This window comes from Macaca nemestrina, chromosome 1 (assembly GCF_043159975.1).
Source record: "Macaca nemestrina isolate mMacNem1 chromosome 1, mMacNem.hap1, whole genome shotgun sequence".
Classification (NCBI taxonomy): Eukaryota; Metazoa; Chordata; class Mammalia; order Primates; family Cercopithecidae; genus Macaca; species Macaca nemestrina.
The window spans coordinates 115,973,967-115,988,846 of NC_092125.1; the positions used below are offsets into that span (position 1 = coordinate 115,973,967).

General features: G+C 40.5%; 1 long non-coding RNA gene across 2 annotated transcripts; it reads right to left on the reverse strand.

Annotated features, from left to right (window-relative positions):
* Positions 1-8,376, reverse strand: LOC105479102 (uncharacterized). Of its 2 annotated transcripts, XR_985689.2 has the most exons (4): positions 7,884-8,376; positions 5,784-5,951; positions 3,907-4,014; positions 1-377 (listed from the first exon to the last, which is right to left on the reverse strand). It is a non-coding gene; the product is annotated as an uncharacterized lncRNA (long non-coding RNA). The 2 variants fall into 2 exon arrangements; XR_011623187.1 differs by lacking the exon at positions 3,907-4,014 and having other exon boundaries at positions 8-377; positions 7,884-8,372.
* Between the last annotated feature and the right edge of the window lie 6,504 nt (positions 8,377-14,880).

Sequence of the window (14,880 nt, forward strand, 5' to 3'; positions counted from 1 at the left end):
GGTTTAAAACATTGCATGAATATTGACGATCATATTCTTATTTGTATCAAAGTATGAGGATTTGTTGGGAGGTTCAGCTTCATAAGATCTTCAGCCGTCTGTGAGGAGGATGATTCCTCTCCCTGGAGGAGACAGCAATGGCTGCTCAAGTATTACGCTCAGGCCTTCCCTGATGCACAAAGTGGCTGGCAGTGACAGTGCAAGCCTCTTCCTAGCTCACTGTGAGGACACTGCCTTGTGCCCATGCAGCTCCTTGGAGCTCTCTTCAAGGCTTCACCTGTAGTCTGTAATCTGATGAGGCAGAAGTCTTTACCAGATGATGCAAAATGTTTCCTGAGACCAGATTATGTGTTCCTTCTTGTTGGCCTTAAGTATACCTGGAAAGAACAGATTTAATTATTAAATCCTCCTGAGTACACTAATGTTGAGAATAGATGACATATAGTTCTAGCCTCTTTGCCATGACCCACCACACTGCTTTTATAGAGTCAAATCTACCAATATTTTCTATTTTGGTTTCTTTCTTTATAGTTAAGTACTTCCTTTAGTACTTATGCCTTCTGCAGCCCTCGATTATACAAAAAAGTAATCTTTATGTTTTAATGCTTCCATGTTTTATTAACATTTAAATATGTAATCCAATCTGAAATTAATGTTTTGTATATTCGATGAGATGAATTAACTATTATTTTTTCAAGTGATTTTATAATACCATTTGTTAATTAATTTATCCTTACCCCCACTGACTTTTAAAAATATTTTATTATGTATGTTTTTCTTACATATACTTGTATCTGTTTCTGAACTTTTGATAACCTTTGAGACCTACAGTTTTAGCCAGCATATACAGAAAGGAAAATGTTATGTGCACATACATTCACCCAGCCATTCCATGGAGATGGGTAAGAAAGAACAAAATAGAGGAAAAAATTTGAAATTGTTAGTGAATAATCAGAAAGGGCTTATCAGTTTAATAAATAAACAAACCCTTGTAAGAAGTCTTCCTGGTGTAAATTAGGGTATTACCATTCTCCTTTAATGAACAAGGAGCAAACAGCTAGATACAATCTCGATAAAGATACACAAGTGTCAGAGAATTCTTGTGTCCATTCAACTTCTCTCCCCACCTCATCCATTTATGAGCCGGAGCATTCTACTTACCTACTTTCAGGGTCAAGCCTGAGCATACTCTCAACAGAGTTCCTGCTGTGGGCAAAATTTATATTGGGAGTGCCTGTCTAAATAGTACCGACAATTAAATGAGATAATTCATAAAAGGCAGTTATTACATTGCCTGCCTGTGTTAGTCTGCTAGGGCTACCATAACAAAATACCACAAATTGTGTGGCTTAAACAGTAGACATTTATTTCTCATAGTTCTGAAGCCTGGAAGTCTAGGATCAGGTGTCAGCAGATTTGGCTTCTGCTGAGGCCTCTCTCTTTGTCTGGTAGACAGCTGCCTTCTTGCTGTGTACTCACAGCGTTTTCTCTGTGTGTGTGCACTCCTGATGGCGCTCCCTTTTCTTTTTATTTTTTTCCACTGAGGCATTTTATTTGCAAGTATGTATCACATTCTTAGAAAAAGAATCCCAGGATTTTCCCTCCTGTGTGTTTTTGTCTTACTTCTTTGTGGTCCGTGATGCCAGCTTAGATTGTCAGTACAATGACACCAAACTGGAGGGATGGGAGCAGATTTGTCTCCCATTTTTCTAGATCTTTGAGTTGCACATTAAATCTGGGCCTTATCACTCCACGCTTGTTTAACTTGCCTGTGAGATTCACAACAGTTTTCCCAGCTCTGTGATCATCAGTGATTTCAAATTTGCCAATGTAACCATGCTTCATCATCACAGTTAGAAACCCAATGATGACTTTGGAGCATAGCCTAGTAAGAATCTGGTGTTTGCCTCCTCTTCCAGTGTTTATGTTCTTGAGAGCATCAGCCAGGGCATTCATGCATTCCATTATGGCAGCATGGAGAGATGGCGGAAGGAGGATGGGAGGGGAGGGCACATGGAGTTCTCCCTCTTCTTATGAGGACACCCATCATACTGGATTTGGGCCCACCCAAATGACCTCATTTGACCCTAATTGCCTTTTTAAAGGCTGATTCTTCAAATAGAGTCACATTCTGAGGTATCCTGGAGGTCAGGAATTTAACATATAAATATGGGGTGGGAGGGGCACAATTCTGTCCATAACATGGGCATATATGAAGGAACTAATAAAAATTAGCTATTATTAAGTACATGTGGTGGTCAGAGCAAATGAATATCAAGGAACCACAAAAGGAAAGATATGAACTTTGCTTTTTTCTCTCCATTTAACCAAGAATAGAGGTTTAATGCTTGAACAGCTGGGACACAACAGAAAGTCTTATCCAAATAGCTACTGATAGCAAACCAGGTCAGAGGACACTTAAAAACTAGAGCACAATGGCTCAGCAGGTAGATGCTGTTAAGGGAAGAGAATTGGCTAATGGCCTCCCCAAACCACAGGTTACTATTTTAAATGTTACAAAAGACCATAGATCATGAAAAGATAAAAAATAAACCAGTGTGGGTCCAATCTTCAAAGGAAGAGAATTGAGTGATAAAGGAGCAGTTTGTCTCCATATAACTAAACTAAATTGCTGAGTGCTAAGGATGTTTTTAGGCTAGAGGAAGATTACAATCTTTTCTGTCCTGGGGCTCTCAGGATAGAAACCGGTATATGTGTGTGTGTGTGTGTGTGTGTGTGTGTGTGTGTGTGTGTGTGTGTGTGTGTGTGTGTTTTCTTTCCTTCACTCTTAACTTTTTGTAGTCCTTGAAGACTGAAAACACGTGTGTGCTGCCCAGTCAGGCAAAAGGGATACAGACACATTTACTTCTAGAGCTACGTAGTATAAACATAAAAGAGGGCTTTTCTGGGGAAACACTATCAAATTTCAAGGAGCAGGGTAATCCTCTGGGCCCTTATAGCACTTAGGCTGGGCATAGCTATACTAGACTCATCAGGTTCAAGTGTTCCAGTAGAGAGTGACCCTTCCCCACAGTAATGGTCTATATTATATTTGCAGGAAAAGTAGGCAACCATGATGCTATGCAAGCCTCCAGTTGAAGAAATAGCCCTGTTGGAAACGGGAACCCCCAAATCTCAGGAGCTGTTATTAGGTTGTGCTTCCAAGGACTTCCAGGGCCTTTCAGATGTATATCTGCTCAGATAAAGAAAAGGAATAATCAGACCTCCCTAACAGCCATTAGGACGGTCAGGCAATCCTCCCTACATACAAATGTCATTGAACTATTGATCAACTGAAACTGCAACACAAAGGGTGAGCACTTGGGTGTGGCCACATGTGCAGGGTGCCAGCTCCCTGCCACATATGGGAAGAAGAGGCCTGCAGGACTCTGCTCAGATTTGCATTAGCGCTCAAGTGAACAATTGCCCCAGACTCTCGACTAGTCTTCCTGACCTCAGACTTTCAATTTGTGATCCAAGAACCACCCCTCCCACCCCCTTTTTTTCTTTGAGACGGAGTTTCGCTCTTGTTGCCTAGGCTGGAGTGCAATGGCGTGATCTCAGCTCACCGCGACCTCTGCCTCCCGGGTTCAAGTGACTCTCCTGCCTCAGTCTCCCGAGTAGCTGGGATTACAGGCATCCACTGCCACACCTGGCTAATTTTTTGTATTTTTAGTAGAGATGAGGGTTTCACCATGTTGGCCAGGCTGGTCTCAAACTCCCAACCTCAGGTGATCTGCCCACCTCAGCCTCCCAAAGTGCTGGGATTACAGGCGTGAGCCACCACCCCTGGCCCAAGAACCACCCCTTTAATACAAATACAAGTAATCAGGAAGGGGAGAGCAAGCATTCATTATGCCTGCAGGTTCAAAACAGAAGAGTGATCAAGTTGAGAAATAGACAAACAATTCTTTCCCAGGTCAATGTGTCATGGTGCGGTGGTTTGATCCAATAATTCTGGCAAAGTCCTCTGCATGTTCTTGAGAGAAGGTGGGAAGATTGTCTTGATTGGAGCTAGGAAGACAGAGAGAAAATGGCTACTCAACTAGTGGGTTAAATAAAGAATCCTTTAGGACTGAAAATAGGTGATTCTCAGCTTTCTTTAATTAATGTGCAAAACTTGGGTATGTACATATGCTAAAAATTATTGATGATTTTTAATTTATAGAGAAAATAATTACTCCTAAATCCACCTCCTTAATAATGATCAGAATGTGTATGCTTTAGTCCTCATCCATTTGCACACGTATTTTGAAAAGCTGTGATCATAGCCTTTGTCTTGAATAAATGTATATTATTACATACCCAAATATTTGCTAATTTAGAAAACAATGGATTTACCAATCCCATCCATTTCACTTGAGAAATTTTCCATCTGGAGTACAACTTTCATTAGACAATAGTTCCTGCTGTTGAAGGCTGAAGTTGCAGCCTGGGTTATACCTACACACTTTTATACAATAGGAAAGGTGCAGAATATGGTAAGGAGTGGTAGATTTTAAATGATGGATTCTAGATACGGGGGAAATGTCTGGACTCTAGAAAACAACCAAACAAAAAGAACGTCTTACTTTCATAGCACATCCTGGCTTATGTTAAAATCACCCTTAAAATGGGGCTAATAATGCCTACTTTAAAGGACTTTTTGAGGAATAAATGATGGGAAATTGCACTGTAAACTGCAAAAAAAAAAAAAATGATAGAAATGTAAGGTAGAACTGTTGGTATTACTCATGAATCTGTATCTCTCGCTAAACTCCAAATTCCTGAAAAACAATTCCCTTACTTTTCATCTTTGTATCCTCCCCACTCTCCCCGACTTCCCGCCTCCCACCGCAGCTCCTGCAGAGTAAGATAGAGGCAGAAACAGCTCGGTTGTCGCTGAGAGAAACAACCAACCAATTTTTTCTAGGACTGTCAGGGATATTTCACCCAGAGTTTCTAATAATGGGGATCTGGGAGCTATTTTCAATATTTTATAAAAGTCTAACCTGAAATTATGCTGTTGTCATCAGTAAAGCTTTACAAACCAAATAAAACATCAAAGTTTCTTTCCCCCCCCCCCTTTTTCTTGTTTTTTTCTTCCTTTTGAATGGGATTATATAAGCAACTATGCATTTTATTGAAAAATTAATTATTACTTTAATAAATATTGTGAGAGGCCCTGTCATAGTTGCAGAGGACAAAGAATGAATAAAATAAATCATAATCCTTGCTTTTAAGGAACTCATAGTGCAGTGAAAACAGACAAGTTTAATGTACATGTATAATATTGTATGACAAGGACAATAATAAGAACAATTACAATAAAGGAAATATATATGAGAGTCTTAGTGTACACTTTAGTGGGGTTAGGTGATCATGAAAGGCTTCCTGGAGGAAGTGAAACTTTAAAAGACCCTTGGGAGTTATCTAGGCAAAGGCTGCATGTGAAGGACGAAGTGGGAAGCCAGACAGTATGTCCCCTGCAGAGGGAGAAATATATGCAAACATCCAGAGGTGAGAGAAAACATGTTACCAAGAAACTGTGGTTCCATAGGACCCAGTATAGAACTGGAGTACAGGAATGGGTAGAGACAGGGTGTGGGGAAGTATGGCATTTTCCCTAATTTTTTTTTTTTTTTTTTTTTTTTTTTTTGAGATGGAGTCTTCCTCTGTTGCCCAGGCTGGAGTGCAGTGGTGCGATCTCGGCTCACTGCAACCTCCACCTCCCGGGTTCAAGCGATTCTCCCACCTCAGCCTCCCAAGTAGCTGGGATTACAGGCGCCTGCCACCACGCTCACCTGATTTTTGCATTTTTAGTAGAGATGGGGTTTCACCATGTTGACCAGGCTGGTCTCAAATTCCTGACCTTGTGATCTGCCTGCCTCAGCCTCCCAAAGTGCTGGGATTACAGGCATGAGCCACGGTGCTCAGCCTTTCCCCAACTTTTATTTGGAAAAATTTCACACCTAGAAAACATTTGAAAAAATAAATGCAATGAATATCTATGTTCACTTCACCTAGATAATACACACACACACACACACAGAGAGAGAGAGAGAGAGAGAGAGAGAGAGAGGAATGAATTTGGCAAAAAGGTTAACATTTGGTGATTAGTTGGTGGTAGAGATTTCCTTTTTGCTTTTTTTGTTTTGTTTTGTTTTTCGTTTTTTTTTGAGACGGAGTTTCACTCTTGTTGCCCAGTCTGGAGTGCAATAGCACGATCTCAGCTCACTGCAACCTCCGCCTCCTGGGTTCAAGCAATTCTCCTGCCTCACCCTCCCAAGTATCTGGGATTACAGGTGCATGCCACCACACCCGGCTAATTTTTGTGTTATTAGTAGAGACAGGGTTTCACCATGTTGGCCAGGCTGGTCTCAACCTCCTGACCTCAGGTGATCTACCCACCTCAGCCTCCCAAAGTGCTGGGATTACAGGCGTGAGCCACCGCGCCTGGCCAGTGGTAGAGATTTTTAACATTCCTCAGATACTTCCTTCCTCCTAATCTGTAAATGTAAATCTTTCTATATCTTTCATCTATTTTATACTTTTCTCCCTCCTTAGGAAGCTTTGGAGATTGATAGTTCATTAAAAAGTTGCATTGTTACGTGCACACACTCTAAGAATATTGAGTGTAGATAAACCAGTGTTTGTCAGCCTTTCATGACCTACCCCATAAGGAACAATTTTAGACCTTTTTTTTCCTAATCACCCCTCAGGAAACTATCTATCTATCTATCTATCTATCTATCTATCTATCTATCATCAATCAATCATCTATCTATCTCTGGTTTTGTACTACATGTGTATCTGTGCTTTGTATGCTGAAAGAGAAAGAGCCAGGGATAGTGGCGTGCACCTGTAGTCCCAGCTACTTGGGAGGCTGAGGCAGGAGAATTGCTTAAGCCCAGGAGTTCAGGGTTGCAATGAGCTATGATTGTGCCACTGCATTCCAGCCTGAGTGACAGAGTAACCCCCCATCTAAAACAAAACATTTTTTAAAAGAGTAGGATTTTTTAACAATCCAAGAACCAAGTTCTGTCCATTTAGGAGCAATATTGCTCCCATTTAGAATGTATGAGATAAGGCCGGGCGCGGTGGCTCAAGCCTGTAATCCCAGCACTTTGGGAGGCCGAGACGGGCGGATCACGAGGTCAGAAGATCGAGACCATCCTGGCTAACACGGTGAAACCCCGTCTCTACTAAAAAATACAAAAAACTAGCCGGGCGAAGTGGCGGGCGCCTGTAGTCCCAGCTACTCGGGAGGCTGAGGCAGGAGAATGGCGTGAACCCAGGAGGCGGAGCTTGCAGTGAGCTGAGATCCGGCCACTGCACTCCAGCCTGGGCGACAGAGCAAGACTCCGTCTCAAAAAAAAAAAAAAAGAATGTATGAGATAAACAGATCTAACATAAAGAAGGAATAAATCAGATTATAATAGAATGAACTCCTATTACAATTAGTTTTTAGAAAGAATATTAATATAGTCATCACTTATATAAATGTAAAGTAAGATAAATTGTAAATTTTCTAACAAAAAACTGCATGATTTTGCTGTGAACCTAAAACTGCTGTAAAAAAGTATATACCTTAAAAACTGTAAAAATAAAAAAAATTATTATTTCAACATACAATTAATATAAAACATTATTAACAAGATATTTTATATTCTTTTTTTCCATAATGAATCTTCCAAAACCAGTGTGCATTTTCCACTTACAGCATCATCTTAATTTGGACCAACTACATTTCAAGTGCTCATGTCGGACAACACAGGTCTAGAGCAATGGCAGTACCAAAGGTGGCTTGGAGGGACTTTACCCACCTCAACTCTTCCTACCTCCCAATCTCTATCAGCATTGCTCCAGACCACACTAGACGCATATACGAAACAGTGCTTTACCCTGCAAAGGCAGCTTCCAAACAAGTCTCTGAACCTTCTTTCCACCCAGATTGCTGCCTCTCAGCTCCTCAAACACAGAGATTCACCTGGCCCTCCCCAGTCCAGTGCTCCAGACAGCACTGTTCCAAAGATTTTCTTGATGGGATTCTGTCTAAAAGAGGGACATGGAACACTGAATAATAGAAGGGCTTTATTACATCAGAATTTCCTGAAGACATCATATACTCCTCATTAATAATAGGAGAAGGAGCTTTCAGGTCCTGAACACTATGCAAAAAAGTGAAAAATGTATTAAAATGCAGTGCAGATTTAAATGCCATCTAGAAAATAGGTACTTAAGAAAAAATAGTTGCTGTCAATATAGAAATAAATACCTAGGCTTTGCCCCAGTTGGTGGAATTATTTCTATTTCCTTGCATCTAGGAACATTATTTATTTATATTTCCTAGCAACATTCCTGGAACTCATGTGCAGGCTTCTCTGCATGCCATGATACATTATAACCTACTCATCCTCTAAATATTATCATCAGGGTGTGGGCACACTTCAGCTCAGAAAAGTTAGTTGTCATCTGAATTAGAAAAGGCACTACGTTAAATCATAGTTTGCCCTTATATATTCATCATTTTCAGGTTTTATCTCTCAGAGAAGTGAGAAAAAAAGGCATTTATTTGCTTACCATTTTCAACAGCTCTTCCAAAAGAAGAGAAAGGATGATAAAAAGTGGATGGACTATAAAATAAAAAGAGACTCAGTCTCACAGAATCCTGCAAAGAAAACTGCATGGCATGAGGTGGAATGCACACATTGAATTTATAGTCACAAAATTATTATGTATTGCCTGACTCTCACCTGAGTCCTTTGGAACAAAGGAGGAAATATTGAATATTTAAAAATCAGGGCTGGGCATGATGGCTCATGCCTGTAATCCCAGCACTTTGGGAGGCTGAGGCAGGTGGATCACCTGAGGTCAGAAATTTGAGACCAGCCTGACCAACATGGCAAAACCCTGTCTCTACTAAAAATGCAAAAATTAGCCAGGTGTGGTGGTGTGTGCCTGTAGTCCCAGCTACTCAGGGGGCTGAGACAGGAGAATTGCTTGAACTCGGCAGAGGTTGCAGTCAGCCAAGATTGTGCCACTGCACTCCAGCCTGGGCAACAGACCGAGACTCCATCTCTAAATAAATAAATAAATAAATTTAAATAACATTGGTAAAATGTTATATGGTATATACAATCTTATGTGGCATTTTTTAAATTAAGAGGTCTTCATGGAAAATTCAAAATATTTTCCATCTTTACATCAAAACCTTTATAAATTAAGCATCTAATATTTTAATATAATTTAATAATATGACATGATATCTGGTATTTCCTTTAAAAACCCCCAGCAGAGAAAACATAATAAAAGTTGGGGAAGTATATTAAACAAGAGTGACATAATGCTGTAACTGGTGAAGTTGAGTGAGGGGTACTTAGGGATTAATTATACTTTTCCCTATGCTTGTATATATCATATATCTGAAGTTTCCCGAATAAAAAAGTTTAAAAATTATTGATGATAAATTTTAAAATATGTGGATTTTTTAATTTAAAAAAATTATTAACTGGCTGTCTCTGACTCGAGGCCTAGCATGGGAGATTTACTATTGACTTATATTCTTGTAAATTGTTTGCATGTTTTTATCAGACACATTATTTACTCAAGAAAAAGTATGTGTATATATATATATGTATGTATACACACACACACACACACACACACACACACACACACCCGTATTTTGGTGCTGCGCTTACTTCCTGAGGATACGGGTTATGCATTTAACTTACCAGTTGCTTGCCCTTAGGTAAGTCGGGTAAGTTACTTCTGAGCATTCTTATGGAAGAATAACATTTAAATGAGGTAATGCATTTGAAAATATCCAGCACAGTGTCTGGCATAATACTGGCATTCATTTAGTGCTGGTTTAAATGATATTAAATATGTGGAGAAACTAGATTTAATATAGGAGGCAGGCCTACCCCTAATATTTGAGTGGCCATTAGCAAGAGGACAAACAGGGGCACCCAGCTCACAGCCTGTTCTCATCTTTCTCCATCCTACCAGAGGCCCTTGCATATGTGTGTGGACACTCCAACAGGCTTGATCAAGTTCCACCACCCCCAAAAGCTGTCCTTTGACCACTCCTGAGGCCTAAGTGTGTGTACACTTACGCTCGCAGTCCACAACTGCATGGGCCCGGGAGTGGGCTTCTGGCTATTTGTCAGAGAATTTCGGGCTTGTAGGTGGCTGGAACCTAGTCTGAAGGAGGTGAGGATGGGGTGGTGAGGGGAGAGATGTACTCTTGGGATTCCTTGGCCCATGGGAAGAGGTGTGGCTGGAGAAGGGCCAGGGTGGGCTCTTTGAAAGCAAAGGGTCCAGGGCAAGTGCCACAGGCATCTGAATCTAAAAGCAGTACTGATTCAAGACAAGGTGTTATATTTAACCACTCAATGGAGTGGGAGTCAGAAGACATGGATTCTTGCCCTAATTCTGCCAGTAATGTCATATGTGACCTTCAATCAGTGTCTTTACCTTGCCATATGTGACCTTCAATCAGTGTCTTTACCTTGCTGCACCTCAATTTCCTCATATATTCATTTAATAAATATTTACTGAGCTCCAACTATGAGTCAGACTTGCAACTAGACACTGAGGATATACAGAAAACTCAACAGATTGCCCTCATTGACTTAGCATTCTGACAGAGAGCAAGATAACTGGGGCAAACTTATTCCAAATAAAGGGCCCCTTCTAAACCAAAACTTTCCATTCAAAATCAATCTTTAAAGTTGACATGTTTAATAAGTACAAGTAATGAAAGAATCCTAAAAGGAAAAAAGTGTTAAATTATAATGCAATATTATCAAGAGCCTTTTATGATCAATTCTCTAACACAGCAGCATCAGCACTGTACTAATTTTAATCACAAGCATTATTGCCAAATGCAGCACAAAATTCAGTCTCTAAAATGTGCCATTTTCTTACTATTGTTACTCATTTGACTTATGAATATTTTATATGGAAGATAAATTTATGTAAAAATAATATAATCACAACACAGTTATCCACATTTTAAAAATAAAATACATTAACAGAATGCAGCAGGTAATTTTTAAAACATGTATTTCAAACAACATTAATATTGAGCTCTATTATGTAATAAACATAAAAATGGGAGTTCAGAGAAATAGATGAATAAAGTGTAAATAGTCTAAGAACCACTTATATTTATACCAGACCAACTAAGACTGGGTGCAGCTTCCTGTCCTGACTATATCAACTATAGTTTGGGGTCATGACAAACAATTGATGAGACAACTAGGAGTCAACTGAGAAGAGCTAAGGAGTCTGTCTTAGATATAACAGTAAAGAATTTTTTTCTAAAAGGATAGCTGTTAATAATGGAACTGATATCTTGTGTACTTCTAGTTTGACCTACAAGCAGTTACACAAGGAGAGTTCCAAAACTCACATTATTCTAGCTGTTTCCTTCTTACCTTCTCAAAGTTGAAGAGTTGGCCGTTTTCACAAAATGTCAGTGATAAGGGACTATTTAAACCTGTTAGATCTCACAACTACAGTCCTCTCAGGTACAGTGAACTTTTAGATAAAAATAAAAATGCCCAGCCTGCAGTGTGCACTGGAGTCTGTGCAACCTAGTCCTCCCTTCTCTGTCCATCTTGGTTCAAAATAAATAAAATAGAACAGAAGGAAACTGAGTTTTATTCATAGTATAGCATTTTTATTGAGCTGTTTCCACTAGATGGCACTACAGATTCTGTGTTTTAGGAATGAGGCCCTTTTAAAAAAGAAAAGCGGAAGACAAAAATGATCTGTCTGAAATGAACAATAAATTTCTCCAGTCATCTGTCCTAATGATCAGTTTCTTAGAAATGAAACATGAATCTTGGCCATTTATTCACTATTAAACATTTATTAAATCATATTAAGTTTCAGACACTGGCCCAGTATTAAGGATGCCGAAACAGGACAAGGTCCCTTGTCCTTAAGAGTTCCCAGTGTGGAAAAGGAGGGGAACAGTGAGAACAGAGGGCTGAATCAGACAAGTGAGTAGAAAATTGAAATGCAGAATGTTAAAGACTTGATAGAGGTCATCATGGAGTACCATGGGTAGCACCCAGAGGGACACCTAATGAAGACTTGATGAATGGAGGATTCCTAAAGAAGTTGATGTCTAAACTGAGCTTTGAAGAATGGGTTGGAATTCATTAGACAAAGAAGAATGGGCAGGGTGTCCGAAGCAGAATAAGTAGTAGCTTGTATAATCATAAAAGAAGGCTGAAACCCGGTGTGCATGCTTGGGTTTGGATGGGGCAGTGCAAGAAATGAGGTTGACTGGGCTGACAGAGGCAGGGTCATGGGAAACCATATATACATATGAGATTATATATATCACTTTAAGACATATGGAGTTTTATCCTGAAGGCACCTCCTACTCCTCTCCCCCTAGTTCATTCTGATTTTGTCACAGTGGCCTCCTCACTGTTGCTCAAACATGAGTAGGCACGTTCCTCTCTCAGCACGCACCAACTCTTCCCTTATCTGAACTATCTTTTCTCCATGGGTCCCTCCTTCACCTTCAAGTATTTGCTCAAATATCACCTTCTCAATGATACTTACCCTGACCACTCCAATTATGTTGTAACACCCTCATCCTGCACTGCACGCTCCTCACTCTGCCTAATTTTTCTCCATGGCATTCTCACATTCTAACATACTGTATAGTTCTGCAGTTATTACATTTATTGTTTTTTTTTTGTTTTTTTTTTTTGTTTGTTTGTTTGTTTTTGAGACAGAGTCTCGCTCTGTCACCCAAGCTGGAGTACAGTGGTATGATCTCCGCTCACTGCAGCCTCCGTCTCCCGGGCTCAAGTGATTCTCCTGCTTCAGCATCCTGAGTAGCTGGGATTACAAACGTGCACCACGACGCCCAGCTAATTTTTGTATTTTAGAGATGGGGTTTCGCCACGTTGGCCAGTGATCTCAAGTGATTCGCCCACCTCAGTCTCCCAAAGTGCTGGGATTACAGGCATGAGTCACCGTGCCCGACATATTTATTGTTTATTGGGTGCTTTCCTCTACTAGAAGGTAAGTTCCATGAGAGCAGGACTTTTTGCTTGTTTTAACAAAACATCTCTGGTGCCTGGCACATAGTCAAAAGTCCTTGCTGTCAAGGAACTTATTATTTTAGTAGGGAGTAAGCTGTGAAGACATTTGGGAAAATCATATTCCAGGTACTCAAAGGACATTAAATGAGTAAACAAAGGCACGGAAGAGCTACCAAAGAGTATGATCAAACTGGAATTGCAGAAAGATCACTAACAGGATTATAGAGAATGAATTGAAAACAGGGAGTGAATTCAGAGATATGATGGAGGTAATAATACAGTAAAAAGAGCCCCCATGTAACAAGTGGGTTCATGCTTTATAAATCACCTCCAAATCCCACATCAATCAAGGGAGGATGAAAAAGTTAAAAAAGAAGAAGAAGAAAAAGAAGAGGAGGAGGAAGAGGAGGAGGAGGAAGAGGAAGAAGAAGCCACCATTGAGGTGGCTCATGCCTGTAATCCCAGCACTTTGGGAGGCCAAGGCAGGTGGATCACCAGAGGTCAGGAGTTCAAGACCACCCTGACCAACATAGTGAAACCCCATCTCTACTAAAATTACAAAATTAACTAGGCATGGTGGCACATGCCCATAATCCCAGCTACTTGGGAAGCTGAGGCAGGAGAATCACTAGAACCTGGGAGGCAGAGGTTACAGTGAGCTGAAATTGTGCCATTGCACTCCAGCCTGGGCAACAAGAGCAAAATTCCATTTCAGAAAAAAAAAAAAAAAAAAAAAGAGGGAGGGCTAAGGACCTTGGGAACTAGCAACATTTCAGAGCCAAGTGGAAGAAGCAGTGTCCTGCAGAGAAAAAGAGAAGTGGTCAGAGCGGCAGAAGGTAGAAGAAAAATCAAGAATAGCATATGGCAACTGAGGAAGAAGAAAGTTTCAAGAAGAAAGTTGTCAGTGTCAGACCAGGCGCAGTGGCTAATACCTACAATCTGAGCACTTTGGAAGGCCAAGGCTGGAGGATCACTTGAGCCCAGGAGTTCAAGACTAGCCTGGGCAACATGGTGAGACCTCATCTCTACAAAAATAAAAATATTAGCTGGGCATAGTGGCACACACCTATAATCCCAGCTTGGGAAGCTAAGGTGGGAGGATCGCTTGAGTCCAGGAGATTGAGGCTGCAGTGGACTGTGATCACACCACTGCACTGCAGCCTGGGCAACAGAGTGAGAACCTGTCTCAAACAAACAAACAAACAAACAAACAGAAACAAAAAAACTGTCACTGTCAAAAGCTATAGTGAATTCAGTTAGTTAAAAACTGAAAAGCATCCAATGGGTTTAGCAAATATGAAGTTATTGGTAACTTTGGCAAAGGCAAGTTCAGAGGAATGGTGAGAGCAAATGCCAGATAGAGCTGTGTTTAGGAGTAAAATGCAAGAAGAAGAAGAGAAGCAAATGTGGATTATTCTTTTCAAGCAGCTTGGCTATAAAGAAGTAGAGATTGGGAGCTAGAGAGGGGCACAGGGTAGAAGGAGAGACTGAAGCATGGACATGAGAGGAAAAAAAGATCCACCAGAAAGAAAATAAAGACAGAAGAGAGAGAGGAGGCAGGCAGGGCTGAACTTCAGAGCACAGGTCTTAGGAGAAAGGAGTCTCCTTCCTTTGAAGGAAAGAAGGAAGGATGGCAACAGAGACAGATGGAATGGTGAAAGATAAGTCTGACAGAGCTCTCTGGTCCCTTTCCATATATCCACTCAATGTCTAGTGGTATTGATCAAGCAAAGTGCCCAAACCAGGCTTGCCTGATTTCCTGATGAGTCATTCTCCCTTCCTGTCTTTCTTGCCTTCAGTATCATCCCTGTCTTGGGCAACA